The sequence below is a fragment of the Macaca fascicularis genome, chromosome 2, assembly GCF_037993035.2.
Source record: "Macaca fascicularis isolate 582-1 chromosome 2, T2T-MFA8v1.1".
In the NCBI taxonomy this organism is placed as follows: Eukaryota; Metazoa; Chordata; class Mammalia; order Primates; family Cercopithecidae; genus Macaca; species Macaca fascicularis.
In genome coordinates this window covers 60,208,999-60,236,496 of record NC_088376.1, presented here as the reverse complement: position 1 = coordinate 60,236,496, position 27,498 = coordinate 60,208,999, and the positions used below count along the sequence as shown (strand labels likewise).

The 27,498-nt window shown below is 39.3% G+C and overlaps 1 protein-coding gene across 1 annotated transcript in view; it reads left to right on the top strand.

Annotated features, from left to right (window-relative positions):
• The window catches only part of VEPH1 (ventricular zone expressed PH domain containing 1), a 266,231-nt gene extending 240,133 nt beyond the window's left edge, over window positions 1–26,098 (top strand). The window contains exons 14-17 of the transcript XR_012430819.1: window positions 2,964–3,058; window positions 10,571–10,661; window positions 25,639–25,793; window positions 25,932–26,098. The gene's annotated coding sequence lies outside the window, so the exon portion shown is untranslated. The remainder of the gene's footprint in view (window positions 1–2,963; window positions 3,059–10,570; window positions 10,662–25,638; window positions 25,794–25,931) is intronic.
• The last annotated feature ends 1,400 nt before the right edge of the window (window positions 26,099–27,498 follow it).

The following is a 27,498-nucleotide window of genomic DNA, read 5'->3' as shown; positions in this document are numbered from 1 at the left end:
ACCTAGAGAAAGACTATGAATGGTCAACACCTTGACCCTCCTGCTAACTTACTAGGATAGGAAATATAAAAGAGACCATGTTTGCAAAAGGAAACAATTCCATTTTAACAAGTAAAGTTTGAGGGTATTGTGAGTCAAAGAATTTATTACACATTGGAAATAGAGTTCTGGAGGTCAAAATTCAGGATCACTGGATATATACGTAGTCGCCAAAGATGCAAAATTAGATGAAATTACCCAGAGAGAATAACAACACAAAAGAATTAATAAGGGTTCCTTGAGACACCAGCATTTAAGTAAAGGCAGCTGGTGTAGCTGATTAGTGTTCAGAGATGATGTAGACCAGGGGAAATGATGTCACAAAAGCCAAATTAATATGGATTTTTCAGGAAAAACAGACAGGGCAACAATTTGAAATCCTGAAGAGTAATCACTTAAGATAAAACCTGACTTTCACAATCAGGAAGCAATTGGTGTCATTGGTAAGAACAATTCCATTGGAGTGAGGGAGTAAACATTACATTTTAGTAGGCTGAAGAGTCAATGGGAGGTTAGGAGTTTAAAGCAATAGGTGGACTATTTTTTCAACAAAATGGGGCTACGATGATAGGGTTAAGATGGAGCAAGTATTTTCTTGCTCTTTTTAAGATGAGTAAGAAGGGAAAGATGAAGGAATTAAAAATACAGAAAGAAAGAGGAAAAAAGTTACTTTGCTTGAGTAAAGTTTCTAGAAGTGATAGGAAAGGATTAAAACTCCTTTATTTTGCAGCCATTAACTGAGCACCTACTAAGCAACAGTTGTCATGTTTGGCCTGTAGATACAAAGACAAAAGACACAGCTTTTCTCTTCAAGGGGTTTAAAGTTTAGTGAAAGAGACATACATGTAACAGAAATGTAAGTACTACGTGGCAAGTGCCTTGATGAAGGTATGCACAGGGTCCTGGGGAAACACAAGAGAAGGCACCACTGTAAGCAACTTTAAACTCAGAATGGACTCCCTCACTTCTTCCCAGAGGTGATAGAAAATGAGCTAGTCTCAAAGAACTAGTAGGATTGCTGTGGGCAAACAAGGAGCAAATGGTCAGTAGAGTGAACCACGCTGCAAATGCAAAAGAGGGAGAAGGAACATGGTCCATTTGCAAAATGTAAGTTTTTCCCTAGGGTTGAAACATAAGGGGTGTATGGAAAATGGTTCAGAGTGATGCTGAAAAGGCCTGCAGGACCACAGGATGTAGGACTTGGTTCCAAGCCAAGGGTCTAAACTTTTTCCTTTACATGATGAGGCATTAATTTGTGTGGCAGCAATAAAGATAAAAAAGAAAAAAAAATTAAATAAGATGATGAAGCATGATTAAAAAGTTTTGAGCAGATTTGCATTTAGAAAGATTATCTTAATAGTGGTAGAGAATGGATTATAAGAATATCAAAAATTGTAGCAGGGAGACCATTTGGGAGGCTCTTCTAAGGTAGTGAGGACCTGGACTCATGTAGTAACAAAGGAAATAGAGATAAATGAACAGGCAGGAAAAATACTGGTTTAGGAAAATGGACAGAACACTGGTGGATTGGATGGAGTTGGAGTATGGGAATGGAAAGGAAGGAGTTTCTACTGATCCCTAGGTGCTTGCTTGGGAAACTTGGTAGATGATGATGGTGATATTCACTGAAATAGAAAAATCAGAAGCAGCAGTTTGAGAGGTAAAGCAGATGGTAAATTTAATTTTGATGTATACATTCACGGTATAGATAGGGGACTCACCTTGGATTAGATGGACAACTCCTGTGAAGTTGGGCAGGAAAAGGATGAGAAGGAGTATAGTTGTAAATGATTCTCTAAATATTCTTTTAAAACCTACCACCCCATTCTTAAGAGTCAGTGAATAACTCTGTTTTAGTCAATTAGGAACAACTGGTAACAGACAAACACTAACAAAGTATTAGGTGACGTTGCATTAGCTATTAACAATTTGAATGCCAACAGTGTGCTTAAACCCTTCATAGCAGAGAGCTTGTGGTAAAACAGTGGCTATGTTGAATGCTTGGCCTAAAAAAGAAGAGAATGGCCCCCTCAGCTGAATTTGTGGAGAAAGAATTATTTTTACTACTTGCTACAAAGTCCTTGTGATTTAATTAACTGGATACCTCTAATCTAGAACATAACTCTCAGTGCCTTTGAGCCAGATCTTTAAAAAAAAGTGAATGTGTGAAGTATAAATAATGAACTTTCTGGTTTCATTCCGTGATGCAGTAATTCCAAATGTAAGTAAATTCTCCTGGGTTCAGAATCACACTAGGAATTTCAGAATCATCAGCTTCCTGCGAATATTTCTGGCACTTCCACCCTGGTTGCTGGTGAGTTTACCACAGACCGGTCTTTCCCAAGAGGGCTGCCATTTCTGATCCTGATCTAAGAAGAAACCACTTTCCTAAACATGCTTAAACCTTTAAATATGTTGGTACGAATAAAATTATAATCATGGATAGAAATTGAAGTGGTTTTCATTTTAATTTTTATTCTTTTTCCCTCCCAGATAGCATTGGAAATATAAATGTTTATGTATGAGAAGCTCATTGAGCTATTTCTTGAGAACCTGGAGTTTGGTAAAAACAAATATTCAATACTTTTCTAATACTGAGCTTTCTGGAAAATCCTTAGCTGGTGATGTCAAGGGGCATTTACTGGGTCATCTTCAACTCACCTAATTTCCATAGGCACTCACAAACCTGTCTGTGGTGATGACTTTTTCTCAGACATAAATAAAGGTTACATGTTTAAGGAAGCATTACCCACTTTAGGAAACAATTGTGAGATAAGGTGAGAGAATATGTGAGCTGAATTCAAAGTGCATTGCAGACAAATAAAGACCATGGTTTAAATGCCCTAATAAGGATTTCCAGTTCCCAAAACCTAAATTTTTAGAAGAGAAACCAAGAAAAAAACCAAACTGTCATCTTGTTTCAGAATAGCACCAGAGTATAGATCCCTTGGAACAAATCCTTCCCAAAGATGCTCCTGAAAGACAAAGAGGTTGGAAAATTCAGAAGACGTCTACCAAGGTAGGGAAAGGGGCACAGGCTCTAGGCACGTGAAGAGTCAAGCCCTCTCTCTTCCAAAACTGGATTACCAACCTGAGCCAGTTATTCATCTTTCATCCCTGGATTGGGGATAATACTATCCACAGAGTGGAACTGATGTGAGGCACACGTGTCTTGCAAAAGCGTAAAACCTATAACCTTAACCAGCAGAGAACCTTTAACATAATAAGTGCTTGAAAAAGACACTCCAGTTTCTATGTACCATTAAGTAACTGTGATGCCATGTCTTGATGATAATTACATGTTGATGTCTTCCTTTTTAAGCAAAACATTCAGCGGTTGCTTTGCAAGACTATATGCAACTGTGGTCACTTCAATGTTGGCTCTTTTGTTCACTAATACCGCATTTCATCCCACTCCTCTGCTTCTGTGCTTTTCTGTGTACATGATAACTTTTTGTTTCAAAGTCAAACCAAATTGTAACCTGTTTAAGACATAGTAAACAGCAATGAGCCCATGTGCTGTCAACCATCCACATATCTGAATAGATGTGACAACACAAAGAGCTAAGATAGCATTTGCACATCAATAGGCAATGACAGAAACCCCATCACAGCCATTCCCAGTGCATAACGATTGTAAAACATGTACTAATTTCAGAGATATTTAAGTGTGGGGGAAGAAAATGTAAAGCAGTTTGTAAAAGGAAGTATTAAGAGTTCCATACAGGCTTGTTTCACAGTAATCAAAACTGTGTGTTAATATTTTTGTGAACAGTAGAGCATATTACAAATGTAAGAAATTTTAAAACATAATGGTTAAAATGCCCCCAATGCACCCATCCTCAAAGGTATGAGGTCAGCTCTGCCTGTAGTTGCTTACCCTCTCTTTTGACAGGACTAAGGATGGCTGATGTCCACAAACAAGCCATGTTTCTGGTGTCTCTGTTTCCCCCTACTAGTGCTCTCCTTTGTCCAAGTCCCCTTTCCTGAAAGGGAAGCTGGGTAAAGAATGGGCCAAGATGGCAGAGATGGAGGCAGAGTTGTACGTGGTGTGTCTTTTTATTTTTTCACTTTTATTTTAAGTTCAGGGGTACAAGTACAGGTTCATTACATAGGTGAACTTGTGTCATGGGGGATTTGTGGTACAGATTATTTCATCAACCAGGTATTAAGCCTAGTAGCCACTGGCTATTTTTCCTAATCCTCTCCCTCCTTCCACCCTCGACTCCCCAAAAGGCCCCACTGTGTGTTGTTCCTCTCTATGTGTCCATGTATTCTTATCATTTAGCTCCCACTTATAAAAGAGAACATGCAGTATTTGGTTTTCTGTTCCTGCAAAGTACATGATCTTGTTCCTTTTTGTGGCTGCATGGTATTCCATGAACCACATTTTCTTTATCCAGTCTATCATTGATGGGCATTTAGATTGATTCCATGACTTTGCTGTTGTAAATGGTTCTGCAATGAACATACATGTGCATGTATCTTTATAATAGAATGATTTATATTCCTTTGGGTATATACCCAGTAATGGGATTGCTAGGTCAAATGGTATTTCTGCCTCTAGGTCTTTGAGGAATCATTGCACTGTCTCCCACAATGGTTGAACTAATTTACATTCCCACCAACAGTGTAAAAGTGTGCCTTTTTCTCCACAACCTCACCAGCATCTGTTGTTTTTTGACTTTTTAATGATAGCCACTCTGACTGGCGTGAGATGGTATCTCATTGTGGTTTTGTTTTTCATTTCTCTAATGATCAATGATGAGCTTTTTTTCATGAGTGTTGGCCACATGTATGTCTTCTTTTGAGAAGTGTCTGTTTATGTCCTTTACCCACTTTTTTATGAGGCTGTTTGTTTTTTGCTTGTAAATTTGTTTAAGTTCCTTATAGACGCTGGATATTAGACCTTTGTTGGGTACACAGTTTGCAAAATTTTTCTCCTATTCAGTAGGTTGTCTGTTTACTCTGTTGATAGTTTCTTCTTCCGTGCAGAAGCTCTTCAGTATAATTATATCCCATTTGTCAATTTTTGCTTTTGTTGCAATTGCTTTTGGCATCTTCATCATGAAATCTTTACCTGTGCCTATGTCCTAAATGATAGTGCCTAGAAAAGCCCATAGTCTCAGCCCAAAAGATTCTTAAGCTGATAAACAGCTTCAGCAAAGTATCAGGATACAAAATCAATGTGCAAAAATTACTAGCATTCAACAGTCAAGCCAAGAACCAAATCAGGAACAAACTCCCGTTCACAAATGCCACAAAAAGAATAAAATATCTAAGAATACAGCTAGCTAGGAAGGTATAAGATCTCTACAAGGAGAACTACAAACCAGTGTTCAAAGAAATCAGAAGTGACACAAACAAATGGAAAAACATTCCATGCTCAAGGATACAAAGAATAAATGTCATGAAAATGGCCATACTGCCCAAAGCAATTTATAGATTCAATGCTATTCCTATTAAACTACCACTGACATTCTTCTTGAAACTAAAGAAAACTATTTTAAAATTCATATGTAACCAAAAAAGATGTTAAATAGCCAAGGCAGTCCTAAGCAAAAAGAACAAAGCTGGCAGCATCACGCTACCTGACTTCAAACTATACTACAGGGATGCAGTAACCAAAACAGCATGGTAGTTGTACAAAAACAGACACATAGACCAACAGAGCAGAATAGAGAACCCAGAAATAAGACCACACACCTACAACTATCTGATCTTCAACTAACCTGACAAAAACAAGCAATGGACAAAGGATTCCCTATACAATAAATGGTGCTGGGATAACTGGCTGGCCATATGCAGAAAATTGAAACTGCACCCCTTCCTTACACCGTATACAACAATTAACCCAAGATGGATTAAAGAAGTAAATATAAAACCCAAAACCATAAAAATATATGTCTTTTACCCACTATCACAGATTGGGGACCCTAGAGGTGAAATTAGAATGGTGTCTGAGGCGGAATTCCAGATCAAGCAGGAGGAGCATTTCCAGAAGAGATCTTCAAAGTCAACCATACCAAAGACAGGAATAGAAAGGCAAGGCCTAGAGTCAAGATGGAAGTTGGAGAAGCAGGGAAGAGCAGAGGGAGGCACAGAGCAGAGTGAGTGGAGTGGGCAGGGAGCTGCATGAACTTCAGAAGAGCAAGACAACCCTTATGGCTTGATTTTTATAGGTACTTGCCTAAGTGAAGTGCAGGGGGTTCTGTTAAATGTGTTTTGATGAAACAGATTCACCTCCTCATAGATGTCCTTCTATTCCCTGGTTATGCAAGGCCCTATAGCCATGTGCTCAGCACAAGAGGCAACCAGCTCTGACGATAACCTTAGCTCATGGGTCCCGCCATGAGAACCCCAGCCTTGTCAGAGCACATTCCATAAGAACTTTCTTCTCAAGTCCCTTGCCCCTGCACCCCAGTACTATTGAATTTGTCTACTTCAAAGAAAACTTTTCTGAGAGCATGGGGGCTGGAAATCTTGGAACTTTCTATAAAATGATAATCAGATGCATTGTGTTTACATAGCTTATTTGTGACTTTATGGACAAATCTTTGAAAATCTTACATCAAATTTAAAAATGCATTTTCTCTGTCTTTCAAGCAATAAAAGGATTAGAATTCATTTTGGTACTGAGAATCTAGAAAAGTTATAAAATTTTCAAATAACGTAAAAACGTAAAGTACTCAAACACATGGTAGACTCATTCATGCCTAGGAATAACAGCGCTCCATGAGACCAAACTGGAAATTAAGGGGGAGTGGGTGCTAATAATAGTAAATTCTACTTTTTCCTTTTGTGAATTATTCTATAATTATTTTTTGCCTTGTTTTATTTTTTAACTACCATTTCACTAACATTAGTAGAATATCCATAACACACACATATATATATACACATTTACTATTACACAGGTATTATGACAACAGAACTATTGTTTTCACATGTGCTTTGTAGAAATCAATCCTATTACTTCATTATCTTATATTCTATTTATATCCTCTCTCTCTCTCTCTCTCTCTCTCTCTCTCTCTCTCTCTGCCAGAATTTCATGTAATCAGAAGAAACTTTTATGCATGTTCCATTATTCTTAATGGAGATCCACTTCTATGCACCAGATTTCCTTTGGGAGTGTTCTGTTCCCTCTTAATTCAGAGCTATCGCTATATGAGGAAATAGTCTAAATGTCATTTCTCTTAAGAGAGAGAAACAATGATTCTGTTTGCCAGACTAGCTCATAAACACAAAAACCAGAAGAAGGTCCATTTTTAAAATTTAGCCAAAACCACAGTTTGGAAATGTCTGTTTTGGAAAATGAACCATAATACTAACAGTATGTGTTGATTTGAGAACATTTTCATCAGGACTCTCCCAAACTCTTCATGGAGGGATATCGTATAATTTTCCACATAAACAACCCTCATCTATATATTCATGTTTTTGGTATCACTATAATACTGTCATCTCCTGAAATCCTGAGGTTATACCACCCTCAGGTAAATATAAATCAAATTCCACGGCAGCCAATAGTGTCACAGTAAGGTTCCAATATAACGAAGCCACTAGCAGAATGTGTGGCAGCTAAATAAACTAGGCCAAGTCCTTGTAAGCAAGGAGATTTGGCATTTATCATTCAGTTAACAGTATCACAGGCTAATGGAGTTGGAAGAATCTTAGCACTTGCCAGGCCCAACCTCCCTGCCCCATGGAGAAGTCCCTTGTTTGTCATCATTGGCAGGTTGCATTCCCAGCTGCTCAAACCCTTCTAGGGACAGAGAGCTCATTACTTTAACATCAGTTCTCATCTTTTTAAAATAATTTTGTTCTGTTTATGAAAACATTTATTGCAGAAAATACCAAAAACTACTAAAATTATAAAAATTATTTATAATCATCTGATCATACAGAACTCCAAAAAATAGAAATGTTCAAATATAATTCCCATTAGGTTATTATACCATATAATTATTTTCTGGAAAATTCTGCCTTTCTATCATTTCTAACCTGCAGTCCAGGTTCTCTCTCCTGCAGCCAGATATAATGTCTGCTCCCTCTTCCCCAAGACAACCTTTTACATAGTTTGATTCAAACATTCATTCAACAAATACTTATTAGCCAGGCATGGTGGCACATGCCTGTAGTCCTAGCTACTCAGGAGGCTGAGGTAGGAAGATCACTTCAGCCCAGGATTTCAAGGATATAGTGCAGTATGATTGTGCCTGTGAATAACCACTGCACTCCAGCCTGGGCAACATAGCAAGAGAAAGAAGAAAAGAAGGAAATGGGGGGGGAGGGGGAGAGAGAGAGAGAGAGAGAGAGAGAAGGAAGGGAAGGAAAGGAAAGAGAAAGAAAGAAAAAGAAAGAAAGAAAGAAAGAAAGAAAGAAAGAAAGAAAGAAAGAAAGAAAGAAAGAAAGAAAGAAAGAAAGAAAGAAAGAAAGAGAAAGAGAAGAGAGAAGGAAGAGAAGGAAGGAATTAAGGAAGGAAGGAGAGAAAGAGGAAGGAAGGAAAGAAGGAAGGGAGGGAGGAAGGAAGGAAGGAAGGAAGGAAAGGAGAGACCATTTATTGAGTATCCAACATATACTAGGGCATGGGGACTCAAAAATGATAAATAAATTGTCCATGTCTTTAACAAACTCAGTAAGTAAATGTTAGGATCTGAATGTTTGTGCCCCTGCTTCCCAAATGCATATGTTAAAACCATTAGGTAGTACTATATGTTAATACCAACGTGGTGGTATTAAGAAGTGGGGCCTCCAGGAGGTGATTAGATAATGAGGGCTCTGCCCTCATGAATGGGATTAGTGCCCTTATAAAAGAGGCCAAGAGGAGCTTGTTTGCCCTTCCCAATGTGAAGACACAGCTAGAAGGCACCAGCTCTGAGGAACAAGCCTTCACCAGACAGCAAATCTACCAGCACCCTGATGTTGGACTTCTCAGCCTCCAGAACTGTGAGAAATAAATTTCTGTTGTTTATAAGTTACCCAGTCTAAGACAGTTTGTTATTGCAGCCCAAATGGACCAACACAATAAGCGTATTTTATTTAATAAGTAAATCCATAGATAAAGCATCTCCTACGTGCAAGACCTGTGCTGGGCATTAGAAATGCTGAGGTGACCAAGATGTCTCAAACTTTGTGGGATACGTATCCTAGTAGAAGAGAAAAATGTAAAAGTATTATCTTAATTGTGAAATTGCCATGTGACCTATACTGCAAAGAAGCACAACTGATATGAGATTGTGAAAGGAGAGGTCTAGATCTGGTTAGGAAGTTAAGGACAGCTTCCTGGACAAAGAGACTTATGCCTGAGATCTGAAAGATGAACAGGAAGTTACTAGTCAAAGGGAGAGGTAGAAGAAAAGCACACCAGAAAGAACTGAATGTGAGAAGACCTTGGAGAGAAAAGACATGCAGCACATTAGAGGAACCAAAACAGGCTAGTGTGGTGGATGAGGGTGGTGAGGCTGGGAGACGGGGAAGTCATGCAGGCTTGTGGGAGAGCTATTGAGCTATTGTTGGGTTTAAAACAGGGATGGTATGATTAGATCTGCAATTCCATAAGATGGTTCTAGCTGCTATGTAGAAAATGGTTTGCTGAGAAAGCAATAATAGAAACTGAGAGAAAAATAGAAGGCTATTACAATAGTCCAGGCGAGAAGTATAACGAAAGCTTGAAAGAAAGTAGCAGCACTGGAAATGGGTTAGAGAGAGATTTTAGAAATGCAAATTGCAGGACTTAGTGATTGATGGGAACTGTCTCCAGAATCCCGGCACCCATGGATTAACCGTGGCGCCATTCATGATAAAGGGAGCATTCAAAGGGGGTCAGGTTTGAGGGAAGTCTTGTCCATGAGAGAAGCAGATGTGTAGAGATCACAACACTGTGATGTTGGGACATGATGGAGACAGAGGAGGGGGCTTCTGGCTCTGCCTAGGGAGTCAACTAAACCTCCATGGAAGAGTTGATAATATGCTGGATGTTGAAGGAGGAATATAATTTTCTTATATTTTAGACCTCGCCTTTCACACTCTCACAATCAAAAAGAGAAATGATGTCTTCCAAGACTCAGGATCACACTTAACATGAGACAACATAAATGGGCAAGGATGAGAACAAGAGCCACTTAACTTTAATCACTTACTTTATCGGTGTTTTTGTTCCAAATTCTTTTAGAAATATATACTAGATTTTTAAAAGTAAGTATGGTGGGCACTGATGCATCACCAACATCCCTCAGAGAAGGATCCGGTGCCCCAGCTGCTGGGACTGCTGTTGGCAGACAGCCTTCAGCTGTCATTCCCCTCAAGGACTGCCTCCTGGCCAAGGTTATGCCTGGGGCAGCTGACATCTAGTGAACGGTTGATGGGAGAGTGTAAAGACCTGGCCATTCAGGCCCAAGTTGAGAGAACCCTGAGGGACCATTCTACCTGCAGAGCTCTCCACATGGTCAGTTGAGACTATTGTTGGGGCCACATTGAAGCTCAGTTTCTCCACCTGCCCCTTACTGATTCCTCTCCACTCCTGCAGGTGTTGGTCCCAGAGGTGCTACTTAATAAGCTTCCTACGCCTTAAACACTGCCTCAGAGTCTGCTTCCCAGGAAGTCCAACCAGATTGAGAGTAAGTAAAGATATAAAGGCAAAAGGAAAACAAAGTGGGAAGAAGAATAGTCACTGGGATAAGGTAAGTAGATGAAACTCATCCCCAGCAAAAGACAGCATTCAGAGTTGATGCCATGCTTTCATGCAGCCAGTTAAGAGAGGTATTCAATCAAATTCATGAGTCGGAGTTTCCCCAGGCTAAAAACAAACCAGTTGCCCAGAGGAAGAAAAGCTCTCCCAACGCTGAGACCCAAGAATTTTTTTCCTCTAGGGCCTTACAAAGAGAACACGGTAATATAGTAACAACAGCTTCAATATCTCTCCATAAGAGCAACAGCATGTTTCAGAAGGATATGTAAGGGTGCAAACCCTAGTTACAAACTCAAACATACAAATAATATAATTTTCTTTATTTCCTTATGTTTGAATTAATTTGTTGCTTGAGTGCTGGATCCCATTTCACTTGGGAGCAAAAAAAAGCAATGTTCATTGATTCAGGATAAATCCAGTCAAACTCAGAATATTCTCCATTTATTCTGTTTTTTCTAGTTTCTCTTCTCAACAAGTATTCTTCCAAATGTATTATTTATGTCAGAAGATTCATATTCTAGTTCTTCAGAGTTATGAATTTTTTATTTTTTATTTTTTATCTTTTTTTTTTTAGAGGCAGTGTTGCTCTGTTGCCCAAGCTGGAGTGAGGTGGCACAATTATAACTAACTACAGCCTCAAACTTCTGGCCTCAAGCAACCCTCCCACCTTGGCCTCCCAAAGTGCTGGGATTACAAATGTAAGCCACCATGCCCATCTAGAGTTATGAATTTTTAACCTCGAAATTTTGACTTCTGTTAGCCAGATACAATGGCACTCGCCTATAGTTCCAGCTACTCAGGAGGCTGAGGCAGGAGGATCACTTGAGCCCAGGAGTTTGAGGCTGCAGTAAGCAATGACTGTACCACTGCACCCTAGCCTGGGTGACAGAACAGAACCCCCTCTCTAAAAATAAAAATTAAAAACTTTTAATCCTGACCGTTGAGACTTAATCCTACTTTTCTCAAAGTAGTTCAGAATAGATTTTTGAAACTTACAGTTTACTGTTATTTCTAATTTCTTTTCAACATCCTTTTTCTGAGGCAATGGATGCCTTCCACCTAGTTTGAAGGGGTAAGGAGGGCCAGGGAATGGGCCAAAGGGCACTACAGAAGATTAAACTAATCTCAAGGAATTAAAAAAAAAATGGGTTAACAGACTGATTGTTATAAACAAACTGATTGTTACAATGTTTCAAAATAACATTCCTCAGTGAAAATCACTAGCACAATGCTAGTATATAGAAAAAAACAAAAGTAATTGGGGTGGGTGCTCAGAACCATGTGACCCAAACAGACAGCATGTGGTGAGTCACAATGGAGTCAGGAATATATTTTAATGTGGAGGAATGGACAGACTGTTCAACTTTCAAACAAGGCTTATCCAAGTAGAATCAGGATTCTCTATAATTTATTTATATATTTCTATATGCAAGATATCAGTTTCAGAAAAGCAGGAAGTTAGGGAGGTTGTGACATTTTTGTCTCTGTTGTTTAACTAAAAGCCCCTGTGAAAAATGTGATGTCCCACAAAATGAAAAAATCACTATGAAAATTATGTCTATTTTGTCCTCTGCCACCATTAACTAAGCTGAAGTCCAGCCAGTTTGTTTTAAATTTCAAACCACTGGAAAGGACAGGCTCAGGAGGAATATGTGGAAGTTCAGAGGTTTCTGGGTTCTAGTGACAGGAGCAGAACAAAGTATGGCCACTTCAGATACAAAGTTTAAGAGGGTAAAGAGCCTCCTGAAGATGAAACTAAATAGCATGGCCAGTCACCGTGGCTCACGCCTGTAATCCCAGATCTTTGGGAGGCCAAAGAGGGTGGATCACCTGAGGTCAGGAGTTTGAGACCAGGCTGGCCAACATGGCAAAACCCTGTCTCTACTAAAACTACAAAAATTAGGCCGGACACGGTGGCTCACGCCTGTAATCCTAGCACTTTGAGAGGCCAAGGCGGGCGGATCACGAGGTCAGGAGATCGAGACCATCCTGGCTAACACGGTGAAACTCCGTCTCTACTAAAAATACAAAAAAATTAGCCGGGCGTGGTGGCGGGCGCCTGTAGTCCCAGCTACTCAGGAGGCTGAGGCAGGAGAATGGCGTGAACTCGGGAGGCGGAGCTTGCAGTGAGCGGAGATCGCGCCACTGCACTCCAGCCTGGGCGACAGAGCGAGACTCCGTCTCTTAAAAAAAAAAAAAAAAAAAATTAGCCGGGTGTGGTGGTGGGTGCCTGTAATCCCACTACTCGGGAGGCTGAGGCAGGGGAATTGCTTGAACCCAGGAGGTAAAGGTTGCAGTGAGCCGAGATCGTGCCACTTCACTCCAGCTCTGGGCAACAGAGCGAGACTTTGTCTCAAAAATAATAAATAGATAAAATAGCAGATGCACACAAAGCTCTGTCGGCAGAGAATGCTGAAAATACCCAGAGGCTAAATTGATGATCTGGAACACTGTGGAGGCAGGACACAACAGTCTCAGACCTACAACTGAGAGGGGATATTAAGAGATGCTTTCTGTAATTGAGAATGGATGCCTTGGGAGCATCGTTTCATTTAAACAGTGAGTTTTAGTAGGCATTGCACGTAACGAAAACGAAGAGACCTTTAAAGCAGAATTTGTGTGTGTGCGTGTGTGCACGTGTGTGTGTGCGCACGCGCGTGTGTGTGTTATTAAGGAGAATTACATCATTACTGTGAAGTTATTCACTGACTTTATGTCTATATGCCAAAGTTTCAATACTAATAGTTTATCTATATGACTGTTTAAATTCACAAGCAAGTATTTGAAAGAATATGATTATAGACAGGTCGCTCTTTATTATGAAATTCTTCAGAATAGAAAGAGTTGTAGAAAATAATACAATAAACCTCCTACAACCACCCCTCAGCTTATGAAATAAAGCAGTACATGTGCATCTGAAGCCTTCTATGTATCTCCTCCACATATGTAATTCCTTCCCTATCTCACACAGGTAACTACCATCCTGAATTTGTTAATTATTCCAATATATATCTATAACACCACCTATTTTTATGCCTTAAAAATACATAGTATGTTTTGCAGATATTTAAACTTCATGTAGTGTCATACAGCATGAATCGTTCTCTGTTTTCACATCTCATGTTTGCATCTATGTCTAATTGACTTTCTGTGCTGTATATAATTCCTTTGTATCATTCCATTGTTTTTAGGCTTTTGGATTCAGGTTCAAATATTCAATTTTTTATCCACTTTCTACAGGATGATTTTTTCTAATCTTTACAATGGCAAAAAAAAAAAAAAAATGTTGCTATGGAAATACTGGTTCTTTGTGTGCAAAGTCAAAAGGTTTTTTGGCCAAAAATTCTCAAAGTATGGTCCACAGACCCCTGATGGGCCCAAGACTCTTTCAAGCAATTCATGAGGTCAAAACCATTTTCATAAGAAGAAAATGATACCATTTATCTTTTTCACTGTGTTAACATTTGCATTGATGGTGCAAAAGGAATATTAGGTAAACTGCTGGCATCTTAGCAGGAATCAAGGCAGCAGCATCCAGCAATACTAGTAATTATTGTATTCTTCACCATCATGCACTGGTGGTTTTAAAAAATCACTGAAGAATATTAATTTTACTAAATTTCAACTGTTACAGAGTCATCTATTTAATATTTTGTATATTAAAGTAAGAAGTAAGCACAAAGTACTCTGTTACATGCCAAAGTACAATGGTCATCTCAAGAAAAAGCATTTGTGTTATTGTTTGAGTTGTAAGATGAACTACTACTTTTTTCGCTAAACATTATTTTTAAGAGGATGACTGAGACTGTGATTATTAAACTCTTGGGGTTTGGCAGACATTTTCTCAAAAGTGAATGATGTGAGCCTGCTACTCCAAAGAAAGCTGACTGTATTGTTGCTGATGATAAAATTTGAGCTTTCAAAACAAATTAGAAATTTTGAAAACTTGAATCCAACCCTGGATTTTTATACTTTACAGCTTCTCAGTATTTCATGATTTCTCTGATGATATGGGTGGTGATTTTTGACATTGTATAATGTAACTATATCAACATTTTGAAAATCTATGTAATTCAGTAAACCAATAATTTCCAAATGACCGATGCAAAATGTTACAAAATTATTCATGGGTAAAAAATCCACTCACAGTATAATATAAACTATGCATTTTAATTTAACAGAGTATGAAAAACTCATTGATATGGGTTCAAATAAGCTTTTAAGAAACTACCACTTGTTAGTTTTGGGTAAAGTATCAAAGAAGAATTGCCACAACTATCTGAAAAGGCCATTAAAATTCTCTTCCCTTTTCCAAATCTATATTTGTATGTATCTTTATTTTCTTTATGGACTTCAATCAAAACAGTATACCACAATAGACTGAATGTGGAAACAGAATCCAACTATCTTGTATTAAGCCAAGCATAATTACAGAAATGTAACATAATGGCACTATTCTCACTAAAATTTTTGTTTTGGAAAATATAATTAGTTTATAAAAATATGTCATTCATGTTAATATGTAATCAGTTTCTTACTGCCTTTTAAAGACTGAATGAATGTATTTTTAATTTCTCAATTTTATTTTCTAATATGGTAAATATCAATAGAAACAACTCACATAGCCAAAAGCTCTTTGTTATCCTCAAAAATGCTTTAAAGTTTAAAAGGCTCCTGGGACCAAAGAGTTTAAGAACTGCTGACTTAGGGTATACTTGAGAGTTGAATTGCTAGATCATAATTTATCTTTACCAAATATTTGCCAGGTTATTCCCTAAAATGATTGTATCAATTTAAACTCTCACTTGCAGTGTATCAAAATGCCCATTGCTTACATCGTTGTCAGCATTTTGGACTCGGTTCAGACTTAATTTTTTTTTATATCTGATAGGTGCCAAAGTGGTGGTGTTTTAGTCTGTATTCCTCTGATTACTGCTACTTTCCCCTTTCCGTGTATTTATTGGGTCTACAAATTTTCTTTCCTTTGAAATTCTTGTGTATATATACAGAGAGAGAGAGCACATTCTTCTTTTGTTTCTTTTTTCACATCAATTTTTACGGAGCTCTTTACATTTTCCAGGCATGCCTCCCTTAGTTGGTTTCTCTTCCTTTTTTTTTTCTTTTTCTCTTTTTTTTTTTCTTTTTTTTTTTTTTTTTTTTTTTGAGGCAGGGTCACACTCTGTCACCCAGGCTGGAGTGCAGTGGCACGGTCACGACTCCCTGCAACCTCAACCTCCCAAGGCTCAGGTGATTCTCCTGCCTCAGCCACTGAGTGGCTGGAAATACAGGCACACATGACACCACACATGACTAATTTTTTTTTTTTTTTTTTTTTTTTGAGACAGAGTCTCGCCCTGTCGCCCAGGCTGGAGTGTAGTGGCAAGATCTTGGCTCACTGGAAGCTCCGCCTCCCGGGTTCACGCCATTCTCCTGCCTCAGCCTCCTGAGTAGCTGGGACTACAGTTGCCCGCCACCAAGCCCGGCTAATTTTTTGCATTTTTAGTAGAGACGGGGTTTCACCGTGTTAGCCAGGATGGTCCCCATCTCCTGACCTCATGATCCACCCGCCTCGGACTCCCAAAGTGCTGAGATTACAGGCGTGAGCCAGCGTGCCCGGCCCACATGACTAATTTTTGTATTTTTAGTAGAGATGGGGTTTCTCCATGTTGCCCAAGCTAGTCTCAAACTCCTAGGCTCAAACGATCCACCCACCTTGGCCTCCCAAAGTGCTGGGATTACAGGTGTGAGCCACTGAGCCAGCCAAGTTTCTATTCTTTGTTTTACTTTTCACTTTTTAATTTTTGTGGAAGGTATAGTTTACATACAATGTAATTTTCGTATTGCATACAATATTATTTTCGTATTACATATGTTCAGTTCATGAGTTTTGACAACTGTATAAGCCAAAGATATCAATACCCAAAACAAAATATAGAATATTATGCTCATCCCAGAAAGTTCCTCATGCCCCTCCCCAGAGGCAATCAACATAGTTTAGACTGACCTATTCTGTAAGTTCACATGAATGAAGCTGGGCACGGTGGCTCATGTCTGTAATCCCAGCACTTTAGAGGCTGAGGCAGGTGGATCACCTGAGGTCAGGAATTTGAGACCACCCTGGCCAAAGCGAAACTCCATCTCAAAATTAAAAAAATAAAAATACTTCACATAAATGGGATTATATAGTATGTATTTTTTGTGTGTTTGGCTTCTTTCTCTCAACTTAACATTTTTGAGATTCATCCAGGTGGCTATGTATTTTAGTAATTTATTCTTTTTTACTGCTGAGTACAATTCCATTGTATGAATATACCAAAATTTCTTTATCCATTCTCCAGCAGATAGACATTTTAATTGTTTCTGGTATTTGGCTATTGCTAGTAAGATGACCATAAACATTATTGTACAAATTCCTTTGTGACACATTTCCAGTTCTTTTCGGTAAAATACCTAGGAATTGAATGAAATACCTTCTACACATCTTACCTTCCATATGTTTTATCCTGTCTTTCATATTTTCACCTTTTCATCTCTTTGTACTACATTCTACAGAATCTCCTTAGATTTGTCACCCAATTCATTCATTCCTTCTCCAGCTGTGCCCTGCTGTTTGTCCCATACACTGAGGTTTCATTTCAGTGGTTATATTTCCATTTCTAGAATTTTTACTTGATTCCTGTTTGTAATATTCTGGGTAATTTTGATAGTATCTTATTCCTTTCTCTTACTGTTTAATCCATATTTTACTGTTTTAATTACTTAAAATATCTTGCATTTAATATGTTCATTTTCTGAACTTTTGGGGAGCACTAATCACATTGCTTCTTCTCCTTTTTTTTTTTTTTTTCTTTTTTTCGAGATGGAATCTCTCTCTGTCATGCAGGCTGGAGTGCAATGGTATCTTCTTGGCTCACTACAACTTCCATCTCCTAGGTTCAAGTGATTCTCTTGCCTCAGCCTCCCAAGTAGCTGGGGCTACAGGCGTGTACCACCATGTCCGGCTAATTTTTCCTTTTTTAGTAGAGACGGGGTTTCATCATGTTGGCCAGGCTGGTCTTGAACTCCTGACCTCAAGTGACCCATCCACCTCAGCCTCCCAAAGTGCTAGGATCACAGGCATCAGCCACTGCGCCCAGCCACATTTGCTTCTTATTTGTTTTAATTTCTTACTCTTAGTAGCTTATTTTTTCATGTGTTCATAATTTTGGTTTGTAAGCTCATGTTGGTGAGGTTTATCTATAAGATTTATGCTATGAGAGCTATTTTGATAATATATATTACATATAATTATATTATGTAATTTTTTTGTAAATTAACTGCCCTCCACCCCATTCTAAATCTGGGAATGAAGAATGAGGCTTGGAGCCTTGCAGCAGGAAGAACTTAATCTGAACAAGAGGCAGAATTTCCCAGTGGTCCCCTCATTCTGGAAGCCTTGTCCCTAGTGGGCAGGGGAAGAAGGACAGTGGGGAGATCAAACTGTCACTTTTACAGTGCTAGGGCCCAGGTTAGTTCCTGATTCCCCACTCTGAGCCCTAGGGCTCTGCCCTAACCTGGATCCCCTGGGGATCCCAAGGGAGTTCTTTGTGAAGAGGATGAGGCCAGGGATCTGGCCCTTTTAGAGGAAGAGGGCGCACTCGCTATGTTTGAACTATGGCTTAAGAAGCCCTCATGCACCCCATCACTCCCTTTTTCCCCATCGACAACATGAGATCACCAAACCCCAGCCTTCACTAGGCTGCCTCAGGGCAAGAAGCAACCAACTAATTTTATGGAGAATCTTGGGAGAGGGCATGGCAGGGAGCCCTTGGTGAGCTTGCATGGCTGCCAGGAAAGGATTTTTTTTTTCATTGTTCTGCCAGATGGTGGACGTGCTATCAAACTGGAACAATTTCATGTTAATATCTTGACTTGGAGTTTCTGACGACTCAGATTGTATAAATTAAACCTCAAAGCCATGTATGCACAGAATCTGAATTCTTTTCTACCCAGAGGCCAGGGGAAGCAGACAACTTTGCTTGTCATTCCCCTTTGCCTGAGCATCTTTTTTCTGGTGGCATAGCGTTTTGAGGGCCGTAGCCATTTATGCAGAGCCTTGGTTCTACCTTCCCACCTTGCACAGGCTAGGGCCTTCCCTATTGTACCAGCATGTCAGAAACCCAAACCTCTTGATTGCCAAGATCCCCAAATACCCTCAAACAGGATCCCTCAAGCAGGACTGGGGACTAGTGTAAGCATCACCTCACCACTTCTGGTGTATGAGAGTTTCTTCTGTTTCCTTTGAGCTCAATATTTTAGAGACTACGTATTATATTTGACTCATCATTTCTAGGTGTTTTGTATTGCGAGGTTTTTCAGGGTATCCAGTTTGTTATGATGACAAAATTAACAGTCCACAAGCTGTTACTTTCCTCCCACCAAAATCATCAGTGAGTAATGGCCACTCTTCAGTCTTTCTCCAAGTCGGAGACCAACTTCTTCATAGTTAGGACAGGGATACTATCCAATTATCCAATTAATAGGCAAACATACCCTGCAGAGAAATCTTCCTCATGTCTGAAACGTTCCTGCCAAATTCCTTAACTTTATCAGGTTCTAAGAGTTCCTGGATTACTCAAAAAGTTTATCAATGTGAGTTTCTTGCGAGAACATTCTAGGAAGTTTAATTGGGAACACAAAAAATATAGAGCCATTTGAAATGATCCAAGTGGGACTCAGGTGGGTTCCATAGTCTTTGCATGTTAGAACACACTTGCTTAAAGCTTCTACTCCACGTTTGTTTTGTCTTGTTTTCAATTAATGAAGCAGATGAGTCAAAAAAAATTAAAACCTAGACTTGCTCAAAAACACAAAACTTTCTTGGTGAATCTCACTTTTAGGTAAGATTCTGAAAAGAAAATAATGTTGGTTTGGAGAAATTGCAACTAGTTGATCTTGCTGGTTTAGCAACATATTGCTGTACTAGGGAAGAAGATGGTGCAATTTCCCTGTAATCTTCAGCCCCCACATGAAGTGCGTTCTTTCCTAATTATGGTTTGAAAATCAAAACGCCTGTGTTAAAGGCCATTTACTTACTGAATGGCAAATAGGAGAACAAGCATAAACAACTGGTCAGAGAAAATGGCTTTTTAAACCCCCAGCCATTTACACAGGGCCAGAGAAAAAGATCAAGCTTCTCATGGCACAAAAAAACCACGACCGTAGTTACCTCCTGATATTAAGATCCCTATAATGACTAAATATTCAGAGTTAGGCATGAAGAATATTTCGGAGTAGGAGATTAAATGGGAAGGAAAAGGATAATGTCCTAAAAATGAGCCACTAACTACAGAAATACTTCACTATGGTCTGAACATTTCTTCTAAAATTCATATGTTGAAACTTAATTGCCAATGTAATAGTATCATGAGGTGGGGCATTTTGAAGATGTTTAAATTATAAGGGGAAAGCTCTCATGGATAGGATTAAGGCCCTTTTAAGAGGGCTTCAGAGAGTGGGTTCTCTGTCTTCTGTTGCTCTGCCATGTTGTTTATTCCCTCTGGAGGAAGCAGGATTCAGTGTGCCACCTTGGAAGCAGAAATATCTTCCCCAGACACTGAACCTGTCAGCGTCTTGATCTTGGACTTCCCAGCCTCCAGAACTGTGAGAAATATACTTCTGTTCTTTATAAATTACCCAGCCTGAGGTATTATGTTATAGCAGCATAAACAAACTAAGACATACATCAAAACAATAATCCATAAAGAATCAAAGACTAGACCTTTTAAGCTAACTTGGGCTCAACTGGACATTATGATGCTTTATTCTTGGTAATCCACCTTTTGACCATGAGGACTTTCTCGCAGTAACTCTCTTTGGTGCCCTCCTCACATAATACCTGCATCTTACACCCCTTCCTCCCACACTGGAACACTGTCTGCCCTCCCATTGGGCAGAGTGGCTGGGTGATGTGGTGTGGTGATCTGGAAAGATCCAGCAACTGCAACAGGAGACATATAGAGAACTCTATCAGGAGGCTCCCAGAAGAGAGAGTAGGCAAAAGTTTGGAAAGTAGACAGCTTTGCAATCAAAATGATGACCCATCCAAAGAGGGTAGATTCTAGGACTGTGATCCTTGGGGGGATTTGTGGTGAGGGAACTTAGGCAGAACCCCATTTCAAAAGGCAGTAAGGGATGTTGTTCAAGTACTTCCTTCAGCAGTAAGCCTGTCCAGAGATTCAGGGCTACTTGATAGGCAAGGTTCCCACGCTGGTTACCGCTATAGCCGTTGCAGCACTAGGGGGAGCCCTAAGGCAGGCTGATGCAGTGCTGGGTTGCATCCAAAGCACATGCCCCAGAGACCAGCGCAGCACTGGGGTGCTGCTAAAAAATACTCTGCATTACTAATCACCAGGCAAATATAAACCTAATCACCAGGAAAGTGTAAATCAAAACTACAATGAGATATCACCTCACCCAGTTAGAATGGCCATTAATAAAAAGACAAAAAAATAGCAAGTGCTGGTGAGGATGTGGAGGAAAGGGAATCCTTATACACTGGTGGTGAGAATGTAAATTAGTACAGCAATTGTGAAAAACAATATGTAGGTTCCTCAAAAAAATTAAAAATATAACAATCATATGATCCAGCAATTCCACTACTGAGTATATATGTAAAGGAATTGTAATCAGCCGGTCATCTGTTTACATAACCAAATGAAAAAAAAAAAATCAGTTAAGTCGAAGAGTTATTTGCATTCTCACATTTTTCACAGCACTATTCACAATAGCCAAGATATGGAAACAATCTAAGTACCCATGAAATGAAGGGATAAGGAAAATGTGGTGTATATATACACAATGAAATACTATTCATCCATACAAGAGAATGAAATCCTGCCATTTGCACAACATGGATGAACCTGGAGGATGTTATATTAAGTGAAATAAGCCAGGCACAGAAAGACATACTGCATGATCTCACTCATACATGGAATTTTAAAAAGTTGCTCTTATAGAAGTAGAGAGTAGTAAAGTAGTTACCAGCTTGGGTGGTTGGGGAAAGCGGAATGTGGGAAGATGTCAGTCAAAGGATACATAATTACCGTTAGATAGGAGGAAGAAACTTCAAGAGGTCTATTGTACAGCATGGTGACTATAGTTAATGACAATATATTGCATTCTTGAAAAATATAGAGAGAGTAGATGTTATGTGATCTTACCACAAAAATAATTACTATGTGAGGTAATGCATTTGTTAATTAGCTAGATTTAACTATTCCACAGTACAATGTTATCTGTCAATTTTAAAACAAATAATAAACCACATACAATATAATTCGGAAAAAAAAGCAGAGACTAAACAAGGGCAGAGGAAAGGAACTAAGAGGACCAGCAGCTAGTTGAAATGGATCCCAAAACCAAGAGAGTGATCACAAGGATAGAGACAGGGGTCTAGGAGCCAGATCAAGGACTCAGTGTTGCAGACAATCATTTGAGATAACACGGGCTCCTCCAAGGCATCCTTCCCCGAGGGCTTCTTTGTGCCCATTACTCTTCTTGATGCAGCAAGAAGAAAGAATCAAATTATTGGCCATGACTACCAAAATAGGCTCTCAATATTCGTAACAGAAATGATCATATTAAAAGCTAAAATGTTTAGAGACAAACGATTGTTTTGGTTCCAAAAGCTCCGCTCAATTTCTAAAGGTCTGAACAAAAAGTTTATAATATAAACACTGGAGTTGGAAAGATCACAGGGTAATGTAAAAGCCATTTCTTTCCTCTCAGCACAGCCACTGCTGCCTACCTAGAACAGAGGCAAATCTCACAGTTGTGAGGAAGAAGATAATGGGGAAAAAAGAGCAAGAAAACAAGTAATTGATATGAATTCCTGAGAAAAGGGCCTCCATGGAGCTGGGGTGAAGCCTCTAGAAGAAATCTAAGGTAGTTTTGGGGAGGACCTGAGAGCATAGTAAACTTCTGCTTCCCTTCCCAGGATGTAGCCCAGAGATACCTAAAGCCTCTTGGAGAAGCCTATATCAAACATTAGGCTACAGCTGAAAACTGGCAAAGTCTGAGAGATGTCCTGGTAGATCGGCCTGAGCACAGCTTCACCGAGACTCAGCACCTCCAGTGGTACAGGAAAGCAGACAGGAGTTCCCAGGGCCCCCTTGAAAAGGGTTCAGGAAAGCAAAGAGAGGTCCTGAGATAGGGATGGAGGGCACAGGTGCCTGGAACTAGCACATGAAGGCCCATGGCCGGGACATAATGGGATGCCGGTGCACAATGAGAAGGATCAGACAGATGGAGTTATATCTTATAGATGCCAGAAGACAGAGATGTCTATCAACCAGATTCACCCTCTTTACCAAATCCTGGATGAGAGAAAAGTTACCTCATCCCCAACCCCCAGGTCTTACAGCACCCATGGGACACAGAGATACCTTCAATTGGCTGTATTAAGAGTTCTACCACAGGCCGGGCGCGGTGGCTCAAGCCTGTAATCCCAGCACTTTGGGAGGCCGAGACGGGCGGATCACGAGGTCAGGAGATCGAGACCATCCTGGCTAACACGGTGAAACCCCGTCTCTACTAAAAAAAAGTACAAAAAACTAGCCGGGCGAGGTGGCGGGCGCCTGTAGTCCCAGCTACTCAGGAGGCTGAGGCAGGAGAATGGCGGGAACCCGGGAGGCGGAGCTTGTAGTGAACTGAGATCTGGCCACTGCACCCCAGCCTGGGCGACAGAGCGAGACTCCGTCTCAAAAAAAAAAAAAAAAAAAAAAGAGTTCTACCACAAAATGGCCATAGGGGCTCAAGAGCTAAACTAAGCTGGGTTGTAGGGAAATAAAGTTACATCTTTGCTCACCTGAATTTTGTGACTGTGAAATTTATATCTGCTAACAGATCTGGATCCAGAATAACTCTGATTTAACGCTGAAATCTCCTAAACTACTGGCTTGGGACATCATAAGTTTTCACTAATTGAATTGTACAGAATCCAGAAATACATAACTATGAAATAAAATTTTGTATAAAGCTACATTTTAGACTAGTGAAGAAAAGCATATTCAATAAGTCAATTTGGTATAACTAGTAACAACTTGGGGAAAAAATTAAGACAAATCTCATCTCACTCTTATACCAAAGTAAATTTCATAAAGATCAAAGATTTAAACCCTGAAAAAGAAACTAGAAAAATGCCTAAAGAAAACTGGGTGTATTTATTCATAATCTTAGAATGAAGAAGACTTTTTAAAGAATGATACAAAACATAGAAGCATGATGAATATTAATAAATTTAGCTGCAAATATTTTTAAATTTCTATGCAATAAAATATAATAATGAACAAAATCAAAGACAATTGGTAAACTGGCAATATTGTTTACAACCCATGTTGTAGATAAAGGGCTAGCTTCCTAAATTTAAAAGGAATGTGTATATACCAGGTGCAGTGGCTCACGCCTGTAATCCCAACACTCTGGGAGGCCAAGGCAGGCAGATCACTTGAGGCTGGGAGATTGAGACCAGTCTGGTCAACATGAAAACCCTGTATCTACTAAAAATACAAAAAATTAGCTGGGTGTGGTGATGCATGCCTATAATCCTAGCCACTCATGAGGCTGAGGCAGGAGAATCACTTGAACCCAGGAGGCAGAGATTGCAGTAAGCCAAGATCACGCCACTGCATTCCAGCCTGGATGACAGAATGAGACTCTGTCTCAGAAACAAACAAAAAAAAAAGAAGGTACACTCCAGATATACTTGCAAAAATATTCCATCAAATATATTCATTACAGTATCATTTTTAGTAAAAATATGTTATTATATATTATACATTATAATATACAATTATATATTGTAATATTTTGTAATAAAAATATATATTTTTTTTACTAAAATTTTCTTTAAGAAAGGAACTAAGGAAGGATTGCCTGAGGCAGACCATACAAATGGCAGGTAGGGGTCTTGGACAATATAGACTTGACACAGTTATATTTCTCAGCTAACAAAATAATACCTCATCCTTTATTCATACCATAAGGCTTTTGTATTTTCTTTTTAATTAACTTACCAAAAAATATTGATTAGAGTCCTACTATATTCTAAGGATAGTGTATTATATCTTTTCAATAAAGCTGGACCTTGAGGGATTGGTGTAATTTCACCAAGTAGAAAAGACAGGTAAGGCATTACAGAAGGACAAACAAACATGGGGCCATGAAAGTTTATGGTGTGCTTGATGTGCAGGATAGAGCACACATGTATTACATGGGGGGTGGAAAGGGGTGCAGAAGCAGTGTAGCCAGAAAATGAGGCTGGAGCCAGACCTCTGCTGCAGAAGCCATTGGTTTTTCAGCAAAAGATTATTATTGTTAAATTTGTATTTTAGAAAACAACTCTGGCAGCTGTGTGCAGGATGGAATGAACAGAGAAGGAGGCAAGAAGGCCAGATAGCTGACTGATGCAACAGGTGATGAGGTCAGAACAAGGGCAGAAGATAGAATGGACAAGAGAGACACTGGGAACATTTCAGAGATAGTTTAAACAGAATGTGGCTACTTATAAGATGTGGGAAATGAAGGAGATTAAATCATTTGATATAGTATTAACAACACATAGTTGATCAAATGTGAGAGGCAAAGAAAATGAACACATTTCTAGTTTTGTTGACTATGAGAAGGCGAAGCTTTTAATCAACACAAAGAGTCCAGAAAGGGAAGCATTTTGGTAGAGGACTGGAAGATATGCTACATTTTGGAGGCACTGGGTTTAAGGTACCTATGGGGCACATAGACACAGATGTCTGACTGGTATGTGGAAACATGGCAGGAACATTGCGTGTGAAAAAGACTGCACAAGCATATGGATAATGCTAGAAGAGAAGGGTGTGGAGATAGACCTTCAGAGAATCTTTGCATTTCAGGTCTGGGTCAAGGAAGAGGAGTCAGCCAAGAAGCTGGAGAAGGAAGAGAGAGTGTGAAGAAAAAGTAGTGACCCAAAGCCACAAGTGGAGCGAGCGAGGGAAACCAGCCCTGAATGGTAGAACTACAGAGTGAGACCAACAGAATCCCATGGAAGGTGGGCAGCATAATCTGTCTCCTCAGCCCCACTCAATTTTCCCCCGCTGCTCTATAGTTTGAAGAATTGTTCAGCTTTTCATATAAAAACTCGCAAATACTTTCAAAAAAGTAAGTGGTATATTCCTTTTTATCCTAGGGATTCATAAATATGAAAGATGAAGCAACTCTCCCTACACCACTTGGCAAGTCAAGGACAATGAAGTTTAGAGTTTCCCAGGCCTTAGTCCAAGACCCAGCAGCCAAACCTTTCAAGCACATAAATAACCAAAACCAGCAAAATAAACCAGAGTTGACCAAAAAAAACCATGCAAATTAAATTGTGTATTTTTTCTATTTTCATGAGAAAACTTGCTTCTGACAAAAATACTAGATTCCTTTCTTATGTTTTATATGGTGTGTTCTTGTTCCTTTTTAAGTCTCTTAAAAAAATTTCCCCATAATCTTCATGTTCCTTGAATCCTGCCAAAGCCATGGACATTCCTGAAGAGTAGATTTATTTAGAATACTGAATCAACAATTTCTACGCATTTCATTTCACTACGTTTTTGGGAGTCACTAATTGTTTAATCTTGTAATTAATCTAAAGCCCTTCTAATTGTGTTTGCTCAGAAAAAAACAAACTGACTCAGATTGCAATAACATACTATTAGACATGCCTTGGAATTTATATAAGAAACCAATAAGTTAGCATAAAAATAATTGAGATGTATATATTATGACTTAAAGCTGCCAGGCCCAGGTATGGTGGCTCACTCCTGTAATCCCAGCATTCCGGAAGGCCGAGGCAGGCGGATCACCTGAGATCAGGAGCTCAAGGCCAACCTAGCCCACATGGTGAAACCCCATCTCTACTAAAAAAACACAAAAATTAGCTGGGCATGGTGGCATGCATCTGTAGTGCCAGCTACTCAGGAGGCTGAGGCAGGAGAATTGCATGAACCCGGGAGGTGGATGTAGATGGTGCAGTGAGCCAGGATCTCACCACTGCACTCCAGCCTGGGCAACAGAGCAAGATAGCCTCAAAACAAAACAAAACAAAAAAAGACTTAAATCTTTCAAAGCAAATAAACAAGATACAAAGATGTTTTTCATAAAGAATGTTTTTTAAAAATATGCATAAGATGTATCCAAAATAAGACCATTTTATTAAATCGCATTTTTAGGGTCAGAACTCAAACTAGACACTGGAAATGAGCTCAGCAGGTGAACAGGTAGTTGTTTTCTAAAATAAAGTACTAAGGACTCAGTGATGGAACTTGAAAGAATTATAATAATTTTTTCTTATAAAATCAATTTTTATCTGTAAATTTAAAAAACGATCTCACATTTTCACGTAGACATTTTAATAACTGGAAAATTTAATTCTGAGCTAATCTAAGTAAAATTGACTTCCACTGGTATCAATGTGGTGAAGGGAACTTCCACAAATCCAGTAAATTCAAGAGATGCCGGAGTATCTCTAGTTTAAGATATAGCTGGTCTTCCCCTCTGGTCTTGAAGCAAGCAGTTGCTCTTCTCCCTCCGGAGCTGATCCCTTCCCCTGCACTTTAGATCCCAGTCTTTCTATCCTCCTCAAAAAATTACCAACTCCACTGGTACCATCTTCGTGGTATCTCCTTTCTCTGGCTCCACTGGATCCATTTATCTTACGTGTAAATTGTGTCTCTGTCTTGGAAATAAATACACCTGTGAAAGTAACCCTG